Source organism: Hemitrygon akajei, chromosome 19 (assembly GCF_048418815.1).
Source record: "Hemitrygon akajei chromosome 19, sHemAka1.3, whole genome shotgun sequence".
Lineage (NCBI taxonomy): Eukaryota > Metazoa > Chordata > Chondrichthyes > Myliobatiformes > Dasyatidae > Hemitrygon > Hemitrygon akajei.
This window is the reverse complement of record NC_133142.1, coordinates 12,007,051-12,026,299: the sequence shown is the minus strand read 5'-3', so window position 1 is coordinate 12,026,299 and position 19,249 is coordinate 12,007,051. Positions and strand designations below refer to the sequence as shown.

Below are 19,249 nucleotides of genomic sequence, written 5' to 3'. Positions count from 1 at the left end.
AGTTCAGTGATGGAGCAAGTGAAGTCAGAATGTTCAAATGTTAAACTATTGTAGCCAACCCTATAATGAATCTTTGCAAGCAATCAAACATTATCATTGAGGTCAGACCATGGTGCTACTTGACAATTGTAATTTGTCCAAAAATATTAACAGAAGCTTAAATAACCCATTGTTGCCTTTAACCAAAATCATGCACACAAAATTAGAAGAAAACTGTTCTAATTGTGCCCTAAATCATCTACGTTCCCCCTGTTGAATTTATAAATTAATCTTAACTCAATTGAAGCTTCTCATATTCTACAATAAGTGTTTAAGTAAAATTTAATAACAGCAAATTATTAAAGAAAATTAATCCATAGGTTTGTGTATGTGTTCACTATTTATTGAGACACTATGAAAATACGATGTTTTGCTCCTGATCTCTGCAACATTGGAACTCACTGTATTGAAGTGTCCTTGTCTGAAAGCAATAATTTGGATTAGAAAAATGCAACTGGCTCAGAAGATTTCTACAATTTTTGTGGAGCACCCATGCTCTATCTTTTCAAATCTAGCCACTTGTCTTCAAGTGGATCCGTAAAGATCAAAGAATAGTAAAGGTTTTGAACTGAAATTGATGTGGGGCTAGCAAGGAGGATGAAGTCATAGTGAAGCCTGTGACCACCAACCTCATTCTCTAATTCACCATCTCAGTCAGTGGTGCTACACATTGAAGGCCTTCACCACCACCATCACTGACTAAATTGACTAAAGTCCTGCACAAATACATCTGCTGTTAAAGCTAACATGATGGGACAATCTAACGTGACTGGACTTTCCCTCACCAACCACTGTCACAAGTGCATCTATACATGATGGCTTTACTAAGGGTGTCAACCAAATGTCAGGAGACAGAACAGGCTTCCATAGAAAGAGCTGAAAACTTGGCTGAGGTATAACAGCCGTAGTGAGGATTAGGCCTCAAGCCTTGGTGTCGCCTGTTTACAGCCATCCGGGAGAGAGGCATTGGAGTCAGTGCTCCACAGGAGGCAATGTGGCGCAGCGTCCGAGCAGGATGCTATCCCCAGTGTTCGTACAGCAGAAGACAAGCCGTATTGTGTTCGATAGCAGGTTGGTGTAGCATTCATGGACTCAGGTTCTTGGACTATGTTTTTGTGTGACTGTATTTCACTGACATCTTATATGAGCTTGCTACCTTATATGTGCTATATATGTGCGATCTGTTATTGATTCTCTTATGGTTGTTATTCTGCGAATTTATTTAGTATGCCTGAAAGAGAGTGAATCTCCGGGTTGTATATGGTTACATATATGCACCTTGATAATAAATTTACTTTACTTGATGTGCCTTGCGCTGTGTGCGACTGTTGATAGTGTATTTTGCACCTTGGCCCCAGAGAAATGCTGTTTCATTTGGTTGCTCTCATGGGTATTCATGCATGGTTGAATGACAATTAAACTTGAACTTGAACAATACAAGCTGTATCCCGTGAAGGGAAGTGAGCAATCCCACAACCACCAGGTCAGATAAAACTCTGTAGATTTGCCACATCCTATTAAGTATCATGGAAGATCATTGAACAACTATTAAGAGATAGTTCTGCTGACTTTCCTATGCTCAGCGATAGCAAAGACAACCACTAATAAATAAATTATAACAAATAAAACACTTGCATCCTTTTTTAACCAAAATTGCTCATCACAACCTTTTTCTGACGTTGACACTAACAATCTTAAAAAAATTAAATTGACTCTACAAAATATCAATAGGTCTAAAAATATGAAAACACATGCCAGCTATAACACCAAGAAATCATGATCAAAAATTAGACATAGTGCTCATGAGTACATTCTTTTGCATATTTAACACCAGTATGTTCATTCATTTGTATGTGCCGTTGTGGTGAACTACATATACCTGTCTGGACACGCCCCCCACCACCCCCCACTGACTGCTCCTGTGGCTCCTCCCACTGACCCCGGTATAAAGGCGATTGGCGCCTGAGCCCTGCCCTCAGTCTTCAGGATGTAGTATGGTGGTCAATTGCTGCTTGTTCTTTCTTCCAGCCAATAAAAGCCTACATCTTGCCTCATGTCTCAAAGAGTTATTGATGGTGTATCAGCCGTGTCATATAATATGAACAATCATGGTCTTTCCACAACCATGATTGTTCTTGGCAAATTTTTCTACAGAAGTGGTTTGCCATTGCCTTCTTCTGGGCAGTGTCTTTACAAGATGGGTGACCCTAGACATTATCAATTTTCTTCAGAGATTGTCTGCCTGGCATCAGTGGTTGCATAAGCGGGACTTGTGATATGGACCAGCTGCTCATACGACCGTCCATCACCTGCTTCCATAGCTTCACGTTACCCTGATCAGGGGGCTAAGCAGTTGCTTCACCTTGTCCAAGGGTGTCCTGCCTTATTCCTCCTTCGCTAGAGACATATCTCCACCCCGCCATCCTGTAACACTGGTACACACCTATCAAAATATTAAATTACCTCATCCACTCCAGTCAATTCCCATTCCACCAGACATTTGGAAACAGAACGATGAGTTCATCAAGTGCCAGTAAATGGAATTAACGCTCACCGATGCTGCTTTAGACCTAATAATGCCATTGATCTAAACATGGAAATCAAGTTTATTTCCAGAAATGAGCTGGCAGTAAATTTGTTTACATTAAAACAGAATTTCTCCTCGGGTCTCAATAAGGACCCCTAATGAAATTGATAGGTGGCAGAGTGGAGATCCACCACTTCAAAAGGAGATGTAAGGCACTCTTTCCCTTTGCTAGCCTAGGGGTCACCCTCGGGCAAGGCGTAACACCCCATCCATCTGCAATCAGAGTCAAGTGAGGTACTGATGGGTGGTTGTATAAGCAGCTGGTTCATATCACAAGTCCTAGTTATATGGCCACTGACACCAGGCAGACAGTCTCTGAAGAGTATTGATAATGTTTTGTAAAGAGAGTGCCCAGAAGAAAGTAATGGCAAAACACTCTTGTAGAAAAATTTGCCAAGAAAAATCATGGTCACGGATAAAGTCTGAAGACGCTGGAAATCCAAAGCAAGCACACAGAATGCTGGAAGGACCCAGCCAGTCAGGCACCATCACAGACCATGACCGCCCACGGCACAGAATGACGATGATAATGAAGAATGTAATCACTCCTATGTGGTATCTAATTGATGATGGGTGAAGGCTCTCGGAGGTCAGTAGGTAAGTCACTTGATGTGGCAAATCCAGTTCTGATCAATTTTTGTATTGATGGTAACTCCAAAACTCACTATTTCTATCACCTAATAGTATTGAGGGATTCAGATGCATGGAAACATTGCCGTGAATAAGTTCTCATGCAAGTAACTGAAAGCCTGAGGAAAATTCCAAAAAGAATCAGGGTCAGAGTTAGCAATCATTTGGACAAGTCGAGTACGAATTGATTAATGGAAGTGAAATGTAAATTCTGTTTGTTTAACTTGATTGAAAGAGTTTTAGGATGTAACACAAAGCTGTTGGGGGTATATGGACCTTCCATTACACCCTAAGATATAGGAGCAGAATTGGGCCATTTGGCCCATCGAGTCTGCTCCACCATTTTATCATGGCTGATCCATTTTTGTTCTTAGCCCCATTCTCCTGCCTTCTCCAGGTAACCTTTCATGCCCTAATTAAACAAGAACTTATCAACCTCTGCCTTAAATATGCCAAATAACTTGGCCTCCACAGCTGCCTATTTCAACAAATTCCACAGACTCACCACTCTCTGGCTAAAGAAATTCTTCCTCATCCCCACAATACGGAACATGAGGCTTTTGATGAAGAGAAACATAAAAACTTCATCAACAGGATGGAATAAATAGGGTAGAAGCAGTACAGGTGGAAAATGGATTAAATGACAGGATGTAATCGAGAACAGTTTTACTTTTGGTCTAGAAGAAAGTATACAGTGGTTTTCCCCAGGTGCCATTTTGTTTTTCTGTTTTTCTCAATAAATAAGTGAGCAAGGCACAATTTCCTAATTTGTCCAAGGCATATCATGTGGGATTGTAATGAATTGTGAGGAAGATAACACCATACATGAAATGGATATAGACAAGCTGGTGATTGATGAAATTTAATGCAAAGTCCCTCATTTTGGAAGAATAAACAGCAGCAATAAAAATTAGAGGGCACAACTATGAAAAAAAGAATCCAGGAGCACAAAGATCTGAAAGTAAAAATGCGTAAATCATTGAAGAGAACAGGTCAGCTTGAGAGAGCTGCAAAAAATTCTCAAGGGACCCTGAGTTATATTAATAGCCACATCCAGGAGCACAAGCATAAGGCTATTTTATAGAAGAAAACCAAAAGCTGTAATGCTTTAAATCTGAAGCATTCAGTAGGTCAGGTGGTATCTGTGGAAAGTCCACCCCTTGGTTTGAACTTCAACAACTCTTGAATTCCAATGTCCCTACCAGATCTTTCTTCCCTTTCCCTCCATTCCTAACCTTACCTCTTCTCTGATCCTTCACGCTAGACCATGGGCTCCCAAACTTTTTATGCCAAGAACCCATACCATTCTGAGAAGCCCATGTTGGGAACCCCTGCACTAGACTGTGTCAACTTTCTCCCATTTCCTGAATTTCTAATGCACCTACAACATGCCCTTTATTACAATTATAAAATACCAGACTTTTGGACGCAAAAACGGAACAGGTACATCAACCCCCCAAAATACCCCTCCCCCCCACAAAAAAAAGCAAGAAAGATTGAATGAAAAACACAGATATAAAAACTTATAAGACTGATGAAAAGTCCACTGTCCATAGACCGAGTTCATATTCATATCCATATCCATATCCAAAAGCAAAAATCTGGGTAGCATTCTCTGTGCTCTCCCCTCTCTGGTAGTAGAGCGATCTTACAAGCAATCAAATACTAGCAACCTTCTCGCCATGAGGTTCGCACGCACTGCTTTTCTTCCTGGAATTCACCGTAGTTTTGTGAAATTGGCAGCAGCAGAACATTGCATTCACTATGGCCATAAGATTGACTTTGATGGCAGAGAACTACTGTGCCACACTAATGGCTTTTGGGACTATCTGGTGAAGGAAGTCATTGAAATAAAACTGGAGGAAATTTTTTTTTTTAACAAAGTTGAAGGACTCACTCTAAATAAGAAGTGGAACTTGATTGTAAACAAGGTAGGACAGCAGAAACCTGTTTGGACGAGCACTAACCAATCTGGAAGGATGGATGACCGGGGTATAAACACCACCAGAATAGGCATGCCCAGGCATCTTCTATGATGAAGATGGCAGAGTCTGTCACTGAAACAACAGTAAAATTGATACTTGTACCCAACTGGAAGCCTAAGAGTTTGTTTGTCAAATGAAATGAATATTCTATTGATGGATGATGGCAAGTTTCATTTATCACATTCTTAAGGGAATTGGACAAGAGCTAAACGTGTATTTTTCCCTCCAAATATGAAAGGAAAGTAACATTGCTGGACTAAGGTGAAAGAGAGACAGAATAGAATTAGTTGGCCTGCTTTTGTATAGAACTAGTCTAATCCTATTAAACTGATCAACTTCCTTCCATGCAGTAATTTTAGTGAAGTCACACACTATTCTGACTTGGGAATATTTTGCCATTCTTTCACAGCTGCTGCAACTAAAACCAAGAATTCCCTCCCTAACAACACTATGCGAGTACTTTGGTCAACACTGACTGATGGGATTTGAGAATCCTTTTTACCACAACCATCTCAAGGATAATTAGGGATAGGCAATAAATAAAACTAAATATTTTTAAAATTACAATTATTGAGAAGAAAACATGAGGTCCTCATGCACTTTGGTTGCATATTGCTTTTATCTTTTTAAATGATACTTGTTTTGCTTTGCATCCACTGTATTTTTCTGCTTCCCTAATTTGTAAGTAACAAATAAATGAAATATCACTTATTAAAACAAGTTTACTAAAATTATTAATTATCTGGCAAATTTCAGGTGGGCGGGTGGAGATATGTTTCTACCAAAGGAAGTGTAAGGCACCCCTTCCCTCCGCTAGCCGGTAGGTCACCCTTGGGTGAGGTGTAGCACCACACCCCCCTCCCCACCAATCAGGGTCACGTGAAGCCATGGGAGCAATTGTGGCTGGTCATATGAGCTGCTGTTGCAGATTGCAAGCTCAGTTATGCAACCACTGAAACTAGGCAGATAATCACTGAAGAGTATGGGGTCACTCATTCTGTGAAGACACTGCCCAGAAGAAGGCAATAGCAAATCACTTCTGTAGATAAACTTGCCAAGAACAATCATGGTTGTGCGACCATGATCAATCATGTCATATAATGCAGCACAAAATGATAATGATGATGGCTAATGCTTTTGCCTTCTAAAAGCCTATCAGGATTATAGGGAACATGCACCAACTGTTTACTACTAAGTCAAAGGGAAATTTTTTTTGCCACAATATGTTTATTTGCATTTTAATACCATGAAATACAGCTTTTACCTTCCTATACCTTCTTATATTATTCAGAAAATACAGAAGTTGCTGTATTAACACAACAAACAAGACAACACACACAAAAGAAAACACAAAAAAAATGCTTCTCCTATTTATAGATCTCAGTTTACTTCATGCTAAAAAATGTATTGCACAATTATGGAAAAGTACTCACAGACCAAGCGCTACTGAATGGATAAGGCAGATGTTATCAAGTCTCCCATTGGAAAGGATAACCTATATATTAAAGTCTAAACAGCAGATATTTGAGAATATATGGAGACACTTCATTAACCATGTCAAGGATATGGACTTAACAGAAGATTAAAAGAGTATTACCTTCTGTAGACAATGCAGCTTCCAAAATTTGTAGAAAATTTATATTATTTATTTAGTGATTTTTGAATTGTATTAGATTTTACATATTTTTTATATATAGATTACCACTTGTTGAAATAGGAGAAGCATTAAAGTCAAAGTAAATTTATTATCATAAGTATGGGTATGTCACTGTAAACTACCTTGAGATTCATTTTTCACAGGCATTTATAGGAAAATTAAAGATATAAAATAGAAGTTATGAAAAACTATACATAAATAAATACTGATAAACAGCCAATGTGCAAATGAAGATTTATTGTGTAAATAAATAAATAAATAATACAGAGAAAGTGAGTTGTAGAGTCCTTGAAAGTGAGTCTGTAGGTTCACCTATATATACCTATGCATTTTAACACCAGCAAGATAAATGTAACCATAAATATTAAATTATGCTGACTGATTTTTGCATGCAACACCTGCGAGCCTTCCTGATTCATCAAGATCTGAGGAATGATAGGATTAAGTATCCATCTGAAAGTAATCAACCATCGTTTTGCTGGACAAATCCATATGTATTTCCAGACCTAAGTAATTTGCTTGACTCTTAACAGGTCTTAGAAATACCCTCATGAACCACCTAGTTCAAGCAGTGGGAAATAAATGCTCGTCTAGTGAAAAATGTCCATGTCCAACATATAAAATGTAAAAAACCAAAAATTAATCAATTTGATAAACAAGTCACTTCAGCTTGTTTTGGATATTCCCAGTACACCTTCGTAGAGCTGAATCTCCCAGCAGAAGGTTACATTTAGATAGATACAGAATATGAACATCTACCTATGAGATTACTTGAAGGTGTTCTGTGCGAAATGGAAACTTTGATACAGAAGTTGATGAGACATGTAATAAGAGAGTGGAGCGAGATTCCTCTGCAAACTATGAACTGAGAAGATACTAAGTAAGATATTCCCTTTTTGATCTGAAAATTGAGGATGCCAACATTTGCACAATAAAGGGAAAATACTTGTTACCCAAAATTAGTATTTTGCACTTCAGTTTTGCATTTCACCTCAAATTTGGTTTAAAAAAAAACAAAAAAAGCATTTCAAAATACAATGCTAGAAAATATTAAGGTGGCATTGTGTAATACTCTGAAAAGAATATGCTGATGCATTGATAGATTAAGATCTAAATATGTAAAATTGAAGGCTGGGGTAAAAGGTCACAGGAGTCTCGTGGGTTGAATAGAGGACTGTGCAGGAGAGTGGTAGTAAACTGCCTCATTTCAGTTTTACAGGAGAGTCAAGTAGTCATAAGGAGAACAACCACCCGTCCTTTATTATTGGTAAGTCTCAGTATTTAAGCGAGGCGCAGAAACAAATATCACTGTGACGATTGTACGCTCTAGTATCAATTGTTTGGTGACAATAAAGTAAAGTAAGTAAGTCAGCCCTCCAAATTCATTTTGAAATTAAATATCACATTCTAAAACTTTAAAGTACTTAGTGGTTTCAGCCAAATACTTTAGTTTCCTGAGTAATTAAATGTAGGTCATTATTTTGAATGCTACTTTCTGTTATACCTAATTGCAAAGAAGAATTCATACAATGACATGTTCTAAACATTGTTTCAGCTAGAACATCTCTTTGGCAAATGAAGCAATCCATGCCTATATGCAGCAACGTCAAGACAACATTTGGACATGGGCTGATAAGTGATAACATTAAAATCACCAATGTGCCAAGCAGTGCACACGCCAAACAAAGAGTTTAACCAGATAGTATTCATGGGTTCCATGTCCATTCAGAAATTTGATAGCAGAGGAGAAGAAGCTGTTCCTGAATCATTGGGTGTGTCTCTGCAGGCTCTTGTACCCCCGTCCTGATGGTAACAATGAGAAGAGGGCATGTCCTGGTTGATTTATACTTTATACTTATACTTTACTTTATTGTCACCAAACAATTGATACTAGAGCGTACAATCATCACAGTGATATTTGTTTCTGCGCTTCACTCTCCCTGAAGTACAAATCAAAGTAAATATAATAAAAATTTAAATTATAAATCATAATTAGAAAATAGAAAAGGGAAAGTAAGGTAGTGCAAGTCAGGTCCGGATATTTGGAAGGTACGGCCCAGATCTGGGTCAGGATCTGTTCAGCAGTCTTATCACAGTTGGAAAGAAGCTGTTCCCAAATCTGGCCGTACAAATCTTCATGCTCCTGAACTTCTCCCGGAGGGAAGTGGGACAAAAAGTGTGTTGGCTGGGTTGGTCTTGTCCTTGATTATCCTGGCAGCACTGCTCCGATAGCGTGTGGTGTAAAGTGAGTCCAAGGATGGAAGATTGGTTTGCGTGATGTGCTGGGCTATGTTCACGATTAAGGGCCTTTAATGATGGATGCCACCTTTGTTGAGGCATCACTTCTTGAAGATATCCTGGATGCTGGGGAGGCTGGTGCCCACGATGGAACTGACTGAGTTCACAACTTCCTGCAGTTTTTTTAGATCCTGTGCAGAGCCCCACCCCCACTCCCATACCAGATGGTGATGTAGCAGAACCACCAATGATCTCGGGGTAACCAGTACCAGAAATTCAACTCAACTGTGGCTACAATAACAGATCAGAAACAGGGAATCCTGTAGCAAGTGGCTGAGTTCCTGTTACCACAAGGACTAACTACCATCTCAAGGCATATGCCAAAAGTGAGAGAGAATAGCTTCCACTTGCTTGTTGCACTTGCATCAACAATTTTCAAGAACCTCCAAACTAGGACAGGGCAGCATGCTTAATTGCTGTTCCATCAACCAAACTAAACACTCAATCTCTTCTTCAGAAGTATATATCAGCTATCACGCATATCCAATCTACAAACTACAATGTTATTACTCACTCAAGCTACTCCAACAGCACCTCCCCAGGCCATGACACTTATCATCAAAATGAACAACTGCACATGGAATACCACCATCTGCAGAGTATCAACCAGTGGCTACGCCGGTTGACAGAGTGGTTAAGAAAGCATATGGCATGTTTGCCTTTATTAGTCAAGGCAGTGGGTTTAAAGTTAGCAAGTTATGTTGCAACTTGGATCCTGACTTGGAAATGTTTCTTCAATCACTCATTGTCACTGGTCCCTAACCTTCCTAAAGGCAATTAGAAATGGACAAGAAATATTAGACTTGCCAGTGATGACCAGGTCTTGTAAATGAACAAATAAACACTTAGTTCTGGTACACCTGTAAACTGCACTCTTTAGACAATTAGGAACTTTTTTTTTGTGGGAAAAGCAAAATACACAGGATGCTGAAAATCTCAAAGCAGAATACCCTCAAAATATTGAGCACATCACACAAAGAATCAGAGTTAATGCTTCAGGTCAATAAGCTTTTAGCAGAACTGGAAAATGCAGACATAAACATGAGATACAAAGAAAGGAGGAAGAGGGGGAGGAGGAGGAATAAGAAATAAAAAAGAAAGATTTTATAAAATGCTCAACAGGAGAGGTTAAGTGACACAAGAAATGATAAGGGTATTATGGAACAATGCAAAGAGTAGAACACAGGTTGAAAATGGTGCATTGTGAAAAGAAATATAATTAATCCAAGGTATTCTGAATAAGACAAATAAATCTCAATAAATGCACATTTTCTGAAATCATTGCACCGTAGAGAGACTTATGAGCTGCAATATGCCTAGCAAATCAGCTGCAATATATTTGTCCTTACTCTAGGTAATTTCTTGCCTGCCAATCTGTAATGGACCTAAGCTTTAGTTCCCTCCTTCTCTCTATACCCAAAAACTGATTTATTTCTAGCTTTACTGAATGCATGGTGAATCTCTGCCCTTGAAGTAGAGGTAAATATATTTTTATAAGATCAAAAGAAGGAAGATCTAGCATGGGAGGGGAAGTTGAGGCCTAGGACAAATCACCTACAATCAAATTGAAATCAAGGGAAGGCTTGAGGCCTGTAACTCCTCCTAATTAGATAGATAGATAGATAGATAGATAGATAGATACTTTATTCATCCCCATGGGGAAATTCAACATTTTTTCCAATGTCCCATACACTTATTGTAGCAAAACTAATTACATACAATACTTAACTCAGTAAAAATATGATATGCATCTAAAATCACCCTCTCAAAAAGCATTAATAATAGCTTTTAAAAAGTTCTTAAGTAGTTTACTTAAATACATTGAGTCCTAACCCCGGCACTTTAACATATCTTACTCCTGGCGGTTGAATTGTAAAGCCTAATGGCATTGGGGAGTATTGATCTCTTCATCCTGTCTGAGGAGCATTGCATCGATAGCAACCTGTCGCTGAAACTGCTTCTCTGTCTCTGGATGGTGCTATGTAGAGGATGTCAGGGTTTTCCATAATTGACCGTGGCCTACTCAGCGCCCTTCGCTCTGCTACCGATGTTATACTCTCCAGTACTTTGCCCACGACAGAGCCCGCCTTCCTTACCAGCTTATTAAGACGTGAGGCGTCCCTCTTCTTAATGCTGCCTCCCCAACACGCCACCACAAAGAAGAGGACGCTCTCCACAACTGACCTATAGAACATCTTCAGCATCTCACTACAAACATTGAATGACGCCAACTTTCTTAGGAAGTACAGTCGACTCTGTGCCTTCCTGCACAAGGCATCTGTGTTGGCAGTCCAGTCTAGCTTCTCGTCTAACTGTACTCCCAGATACTTGTAGGTCTTAACCTGCTCCACACATTCTCCATTAATGATCACTGGCTTCATATGAGGCCTAGATCTCCTAAAGTTTTCTTGTGTATTTGTGCCTTGATCAGTAAATTTAAACATGAGCTTGTATAGATTATCATAAAAAAAGAAAAAGCAAAAGCAAAATATGTTATGACTGAATCTATATGTGGATGTAAAAAGAGCAAAGAGGACATAAATTAAGATCAAGGAGCCATTGAAAACATCTTACTTTTTTATACATTTTTAATGCTTGAATATCTGTAATCAGAAATAAATTAAATTAATGCACTAGTGTTAAACTGGTGAATTGGCCTCGTTTTCAGAGGGCTCTGCAGTTCATGATATATATGTGTATCTGGTTACTCCATTTTTATTGCTATCATGTTTATCAGGAGAAGAGAATAGCAGACTTGTATTGTACATACATTCTTTGACAATAAAATAAACCTTTGAACCTTTTATTTTACATGACTTTGAGCTGGTGGATTGGCTCTGCAGCCTGCAGGCAAAGAGTGACACAGCACAAAATTGAACTGAACTAAACTGAATATTACTAGACTGTTTCAAGGACTCTGTTGTTTGATGTTTAACATTCTGTGTATACTTTGCTCATTTTTCCACTTTTTGCACGATTTGTTCTTTTTTTGCGCATTGGGTGCTTGATATTTTCTTTGAATGGGTTCCATTGGTGTTTCTTTGTTCTGTGGCTGACTGCGGAAACATGAATCTCAGGGTTGTATACTACGTACATATTTTGATAATAAATGTACTTTGAATCTTTGAATGAGAAAGAGATAAAAAAGGAAAAAAATAAGTATTTTCCCATCACTCTAAGATATTCCTAAGCCCTATACTCTATCTTTATTACAGTACCATGAGCTGCAGATATAATAATTTTTTACGCAGGAGTTCCCATTCCCATTCTGACATGTCGGTTGATAGCTTTCTTTTGCGTCATAATAAGACCTGAAGATTATTTCAAGAGCTCCTCTGCGGCAAAAAGGTTGAGAAAGGCTGCTATATCTTAATTCCTACCACACCATTACATCCATTCAAGCACCAGTTGTAGAATAGTATTTGCAATTATTTTAAACACATTTAGATTTGCCTGGTAAATTGAAGTATAAAGTCTTATGATTTCAATTTAGCAAAACAGTTCAAGGCTGCCTAAAGTCTCCCAACATTTTAGCTATGCAGCGAATATTGACTGCAGTCCAGCAATACCAAGATCATATATACAATGCATAAACATTCTGTTAGCATTAACACTTACCTTCCATTTAGATGCCAGTGGGAAATGTTCTGTATCAAATCAGAAACTGCCTACATCTAGCCTTCCCACATTGGTTGCGGTAGGTCATGGCTTCAAGTCAATGTCTTTAATGCACTGACACTCCTGAACATTTTCTGAGGTTTTCTAATTAACAATTGTATTCATTTGCAAATATCCTAAAAGTGGTGACTTGTACTGCAGTTGATTAATAATCTTTCAATGAGTTCACAATCTTTCTTTAAAGATTTAGTGATACTATTAATTCAATTAGATTTAAAAATCTGAAAATGTGAGTTGCCCGAGGCTTCCAAAGAACTCATTCCAAGAATGGATATTATTCAATATATTATTAGCATCCTTCACTGTTCTTAATCTCCCAAAAACATTTAATATACTGTATTAATTGGATTTATTTTCTGCAGTATGTGCAAAGACTCCTTTTCATTGCCTTTGGCTTTAGCAATATGGTTATCTCAATTACACTTGCAAGACTTAGCTTAAAAGCAAAAATAAGTATGAATCTGTTGAATTATACTTATTAGTATCTAGGGGTAAAATTCCCTGCTTTATGAAGATGTTTTTAATAAAGACTTTGAGCCTGGCATTTAACTTTCCCGTCAACATATAAGGTAAATAAAGAAACATGATCTTGACAGTAGTATCATTTAGTTGGCAATGCATTTCTTCTGAAAAACCTCTTGCTTATTTTGCCTGGTGAATACAGTTCTCCTACTTCTATAAAACTATGTTTTATTTATCGAGATTCAGCACAGAATAGGCCCTTCCAGCCCATTGAGCCACACCGCACAGCAACCCCCGATTTAATCCTGGCCTAATCACAGGACAATTTACAATGCCCAATTAACCTACCAACCGGTACGTCTTTGGACTATGGGAGGAAACCCACAAAGTCACAGGGAGAATGTACCAACTCCTTATAGGCAGCAGTGGTAACTGTAAAGCATTGTGCTAACCGTGCTGCCCTAAGTTTAATCTTAAACAATACATAGGCATTCAATACATTTATGGCTCCTGATTTAGTCAGTGTAATTTGTATCGCGGAATCACGGTAGATTTGCATGCTATTTAAATTGATTTATTTATTGTTAATATAGCCCAGGGAAATAATAAATATATCATTAAGCTTAATTTCCTCTTCAATTAAGTATATCTGTTACTCAGTTTACTTTTGTTTCTAAACCCAACTTTTACTGGACTCATTGAAAGATTAAAGATCACAGTAGCTTTATGGTGGGGGAATTTTAAGTGTGTACCAGATTTCACATTTTCTTATTCCAGATTCAATTATTTATGTTCTCAACCAGACAGAAATTTTGCATCACTGAATTAATTTTAAGAGTATGTTATTCAATGTGGGTGTCATTAACAAGGCCAGTACAAATTCCCTTCTGCAGAAAACAAAGTTGCAAGTCACCTATTCTATGATGAAGGAATGGTACTACATTTCCAGTTTAGAATTGGACAACAACTTGGAGATGGTGGTAGCCCCATTTGCCACCTGCTTTTGTCCCTAAATGGATATTAGGATGGTCTCAAATGAATGTTAAGGATCTTTCTATAGAAACAGCCTTAGCAAGTTGCTTAGGGGTACCTTGTGGATGGCCTTAGTTCACAGAAAGGGAAAGAAGTTCATGATCAGCTTACTAGGGGTAGGAATGCTGATCATGTGGTATTCAATCTCTTCAGATTTGCTGATATTGCAGTTATCTAGCAGGAGCAGAGTTTTCCTTCATACTCCTTATTTTATACTTTATGGTGGTGGAACGGTTTCAATGGATCATGAAATTACTCCAGGTTATCCTATATCTGGCCTGCTTTTGCAATCATAGAGCTTAGAGCTGGTGTATTTACAACTGTAACTTTAGTGCTGGATCCGATGTTGGCTTTGAGACTGGTAGTACTATAGCTAGTGGGTGGGGGGGTGGGGAGATGCGTCTCTAAGAAAGGAAGTATAAGGTGCTCTTTCCCTCCACTAGCCTACAGATCACCCTTGGGCAAGGCATAGCACCTGCTTAGAACCTCCCCTCACCCCGCCGGATCAGAGTCACATGAAGCCACGGGAGTAGGCTTTGGATGGTCATATGAGCAGCTGGCGTATGCCACAATTCCTTGTTATGCGACCAGTGACACCAGGCAGACAATCTCCGAAGAGTATTGATAATGGCTGGGGTCACCCAACTTGTACAGTCACCGCCCAGAAGAAGACAATGGCAAACACCTCTGTATAAAGGAAGACCATGATCGCCCGCGTCATATGACTAGGCACTTAATGATAATGATGATGAATACTATAGAGTGGTGGGTGAGAGGCTAGTGCCTGACATTTGTATCCGAAATATAACTTGGCAATTGACAGCCCAAACCCTGATCCTGGTCTTGCTGCACGTACACACAGACTATTTCATTGCTTGAAGCATCAAGAATGAACACGACAAACGACCTTACTTCCAATAGTATAGGGTCAGAAGATCAAGGCTGAACCATCTGAAGACTGTTCGGCCTACAATGCTGTCATCTCCAAATCCCGTACAGAGATCCTGCAGACCCTCCAACCATCACAACTGTCTTCCTTTATGCAAGGTGATTCCAGCTGGTGAGGACTTTTCCCATCATGGGCTTCAGTTATTCCAGCACTTTTCTGTCCCACCCTTCCTGGTTAGCTGCATTGTTGTCAAGGCTATTCATTTTCCTCCTATCTGCGCTGTTGATGCACCATCAATAACTCTCCGAGACGTGAGGCGAGATATTAGCTTTTATTGACTGGAAGAAAGAACAAGCAGTAATTGACCACCATACTACATCCTGGAGACTGAGGGCAGGGCTCAGGCCTCAATCGCCTTTATACTGGGGTCTGTGGGAGGAGCCACGGTCAGTGGGAGGAGCCACAGGAGCAGTCAGCGGGGGGGGCGTGTCCAGACAGGTATATGTAGTTCACCACAGTTGTAAGCCAATCAATAATGAGGACTGGAGCCATGTCTTACTAATGAAACTAAAACTGAGCACTGGTGATCAAAATATTGGTGAGTTAGGTGCTACTTAATAACATTATTGGTAACAGACTTAATTATTTATATACTGACATACAGTGCAGAGTAGGCCCCTCTGAGCCAAACTGCCCACCAATCCCCCAATTTAATCCTAGCCTAATCACAGGACAATTCACAATGAGCAATTAACCTATCAACTGTTATGTCTTTGGACTGTGGGAGGAAACCGGAGCACCTGGAGGAAACCCATGCAATCTCGGGCAGTAGTGGGAACCAAAGCTGGGTCGCCCATACTGTAAAGCATTGTGCTAACCACTATGCTACCATATCGCCTATAATTTCTTCCATAACTTTGCAGAAGAATCAAACGGAAGGCTGTTTTTTTTGTATTAAATTCATTCTTTTTTTTTGTATACCAGAAATATGGGAACCACCATGCTGGAACTGCCCTGAGGAATCTCAGAAGTAGCTAACTTTCACTGTCAAAAGCTGAAGTGCTCACCTCCACATTAGGTTATCATTGGCATTATGTTTTCCATAGACAAGTCATAACTATCTCCATTCAGTTATTTTCAATAATCTGATGAACTCAAAGGAGTTGATAAATTTTGGTTGTCATTGATAATTCTTCAACTGGAATGGTCTTGTTGAATGCTGGTGACTGTGCAGCAGAAATATGATCCTTATAAGTTCATGGCAGAAATCATGCCATCTCTATCATCTGGTGGGTTCAGTCTAAAATATCATCGGAGACTCTTAAACCCTGTGGACTGGATTGGAAAGCCACCAATAGAAGAGATTCTGCAGATGCTGTAACACACACGTAATGCTAAAGGAACTTGGCAGGTCAGGCAGCATCTAAGCCACCAACTATATTATTTTAACAGTGAGTAAAAAGACAATTGAATGACAGATTGATAATGATCAAGATAAAATATCAATCTCAACCACTTAATTAGATAAAATTTTCATAGAATGGTAACAAATCTAGGGGAGAAGGCAGCATCGATCCTTAGAGACCCTCACCACCTGGGACATGCCTTCTTCTCATTATGACCATCAGGGAGGAAGTACAGGAGCTTAAAGACCCACATTCAACATTTCACAAAGAGCTTCTTCCCCTCTGCCATCACATTCCTAAACAGTCTATGAACACTAGCTTGTTTTTGGTCTTTTACACTGTTTATTTATTTCTGTAACTTTTTTTTGATTTTCACTGTGCTTAACAATAAACCTTATGTTGATTCTGACTAGTCAGTTGTGACGAGAGGCCTAGCTGAGGATGGTGAGGCCCCATGGGCTGGAGTATCCAAGGCTGGAATCAAGAAGCGATTTCGAGACTGAGGCGAGAGCAGGTTTCTGAATTAGATGCTAGACGAGAACCTGGCGAGACTGGACGAGAATCCAAAAGAGACAGAAATCCTAAATGCAATCGCAGACTGAACCGAAGATGAGCTGATGATTGAGCACCGAACCAGAGTTCAGGTGCTCTTTAACTATCCAAATCTTGGTGCCAAAACATGGCTGCCAATTAGCGGAGCAGGCCAGACCCTTTAAAGGGTCTGCGCCAACTATCCATACGCCAGAGAATTGGAGCACCTAAACCCCGGAGGCTGACACGGTCAAGTGTGTACTATGACACCAGTAGCATAGACATACAACTATTCCAGATAAACTTACAAGCATCCCAACAATGATTCCTGCTTCTTTGAATTCTTATACCTTAACATTAAAACAGAACTTGGAATTCTCCTAATGATTACCTACATCACCGCAAACACAGACACTGTCATCCATACCACTTCCACTCACGGTGGAATTGGAACCTGATAGAGGTGAATGGCACAAACAAGGGTGGGGGGGGGGTGGAAGGGAAAGAATAAAAGGTGTGTGATGGAGTGAAAGGCACGAAGAGATTAAAGTGGAGATTTGGTGGAGATTTTGTGATATATATGATTATATGATGTATATGTACAATGTCTGAAATACATCTTATGGAAATGTTTGTTTGATGAACTTCAATAAAAAAATAAATTACAGAAGGAAGAGGTGAAAATGGGAGGAGCAGTATCTGCAAGCACTTAAGGAAAATATTGCAAAACATCATTACAAAACAATTGTCCAGAGGCTTAGTCAGAAAATGAGTTGTGATTTGTTTTGCTTATTTTGAGCTTCATAGAAACAGTGTAGGAGGTTAAGGACAAGAGAGGTCAGAAGTGGACAGAGAATGAATGTGATTAGAGAATATTAATTCAGTGTATACTTGAAGAATGAATGGAGGTTTTCCATTAAGCAAACACCCATCTATCCATTTTTCTGTGCTATGTAGAGGAGAATCCAAGGGACAAAGGCAATTATTAAGAAAATTGTGATGTGAATGATCTGTTGTCTTTCTTACTGAGGTCCTCGTTATTATGGGTACTTACATCAAGCCAGATCACTTCAAGCGACACACACAAAATGCTGGAGGAACTCAGCAAGTCAGGCAGCATCTAAGGAAATGAACAAAAGTCAATGTTTCAGGTCGAATCCCTTATATTAATGGACAGTCAAATGCACTAGGCTCAGTAAAAGCTATGAAGTCTGATAGCATGGTGAAGTTGCATAAGAATCAGCTTTTATGGAGATGTGCTGGTACAACAATGAGTGCCATCCATGCAGCAATATGCAAGGTTTCCCTGATATAACCTGTACCTGCAAAGGAAGATCAAGCTGACTTGGACAATCACTGACAGATTTTCCTCAGGCACAATTTGCTAAGGAGATGGAAGAGGCCAAATCGTATCAACTTGCCAGCCATCTGCTCACGGATATTCAATTTTGACTCCATAAGAACTTCCATGCTTCAGACTCCAGTACAAACTTAGTCCAGATACAAAACTGAACTCAAAAGTAATGCGAGTAACTATCCTTTATGCTGAAGGGTCCTTTGACTGATATGGCATCAACAGAACTCAGTGGCTAAAATTATTTTGAATTTAAATGAAATACTTGAGGTAGCTAAAATTAGTCATTAGAATTGCAGAATATCACTCCATACTTAATCCAAAGATCTTTCCTTCAGCAGAAGTCAGCTTGGATTTTTCATCTTCCATTGCTGATAGTTGAAAATAAACACAGGAACATAATAATGTTTTTCTTTCTTTCTTCACATACCTCTTTTATAATGTTAGTCTGCTTTAAGAATGTTGTTTTCAAAATGTAGAAAATTTGCATAGACTGCTGACCAATCATATTTATTCATAGATGGGCAATTGACTTTGCTTATCATTAACTAGAGAGAGAAGAAAAGTTCTTGGAATACTAAAAATTTGGCAGTGAAAACCAAATGGATCATTCAACTACAAGTTGATGCATTTGCCTACAGATTTTCTTCATAACTGAAAATACCCAGTTTTTGAGACACTGCTAACAACAAATGATTCAA

The 19,249-nt window shown here is 39.1% G+C and overlaps 1 protein-coding gene across 14 annotated transcripts in view; it reads right to left on the bottom strand.

Moving 5' to 3' along the window:
- The window catches only part of atp2b2 (ATPase plasma membrane Ca2+ transporting 2), an 889,877-nt gene that overhangs the window by 550,386 nt on the left and 320,242 nt on the right, over positions 1–19,249 (bottom strand). For all 14 annotated transcript variants that reach the window (XM_073072083.1, XM_073072084.1, XM_073072085.1 and 11 more), the window contains one exon: positions 18,249–18,314. The gene's annotated coding sequence lies outside the window, so the exon portion shown is untranslated. The remainder of the gene's footprint in view (positions 1–18,248; positions 18,315–19,249) is intronic.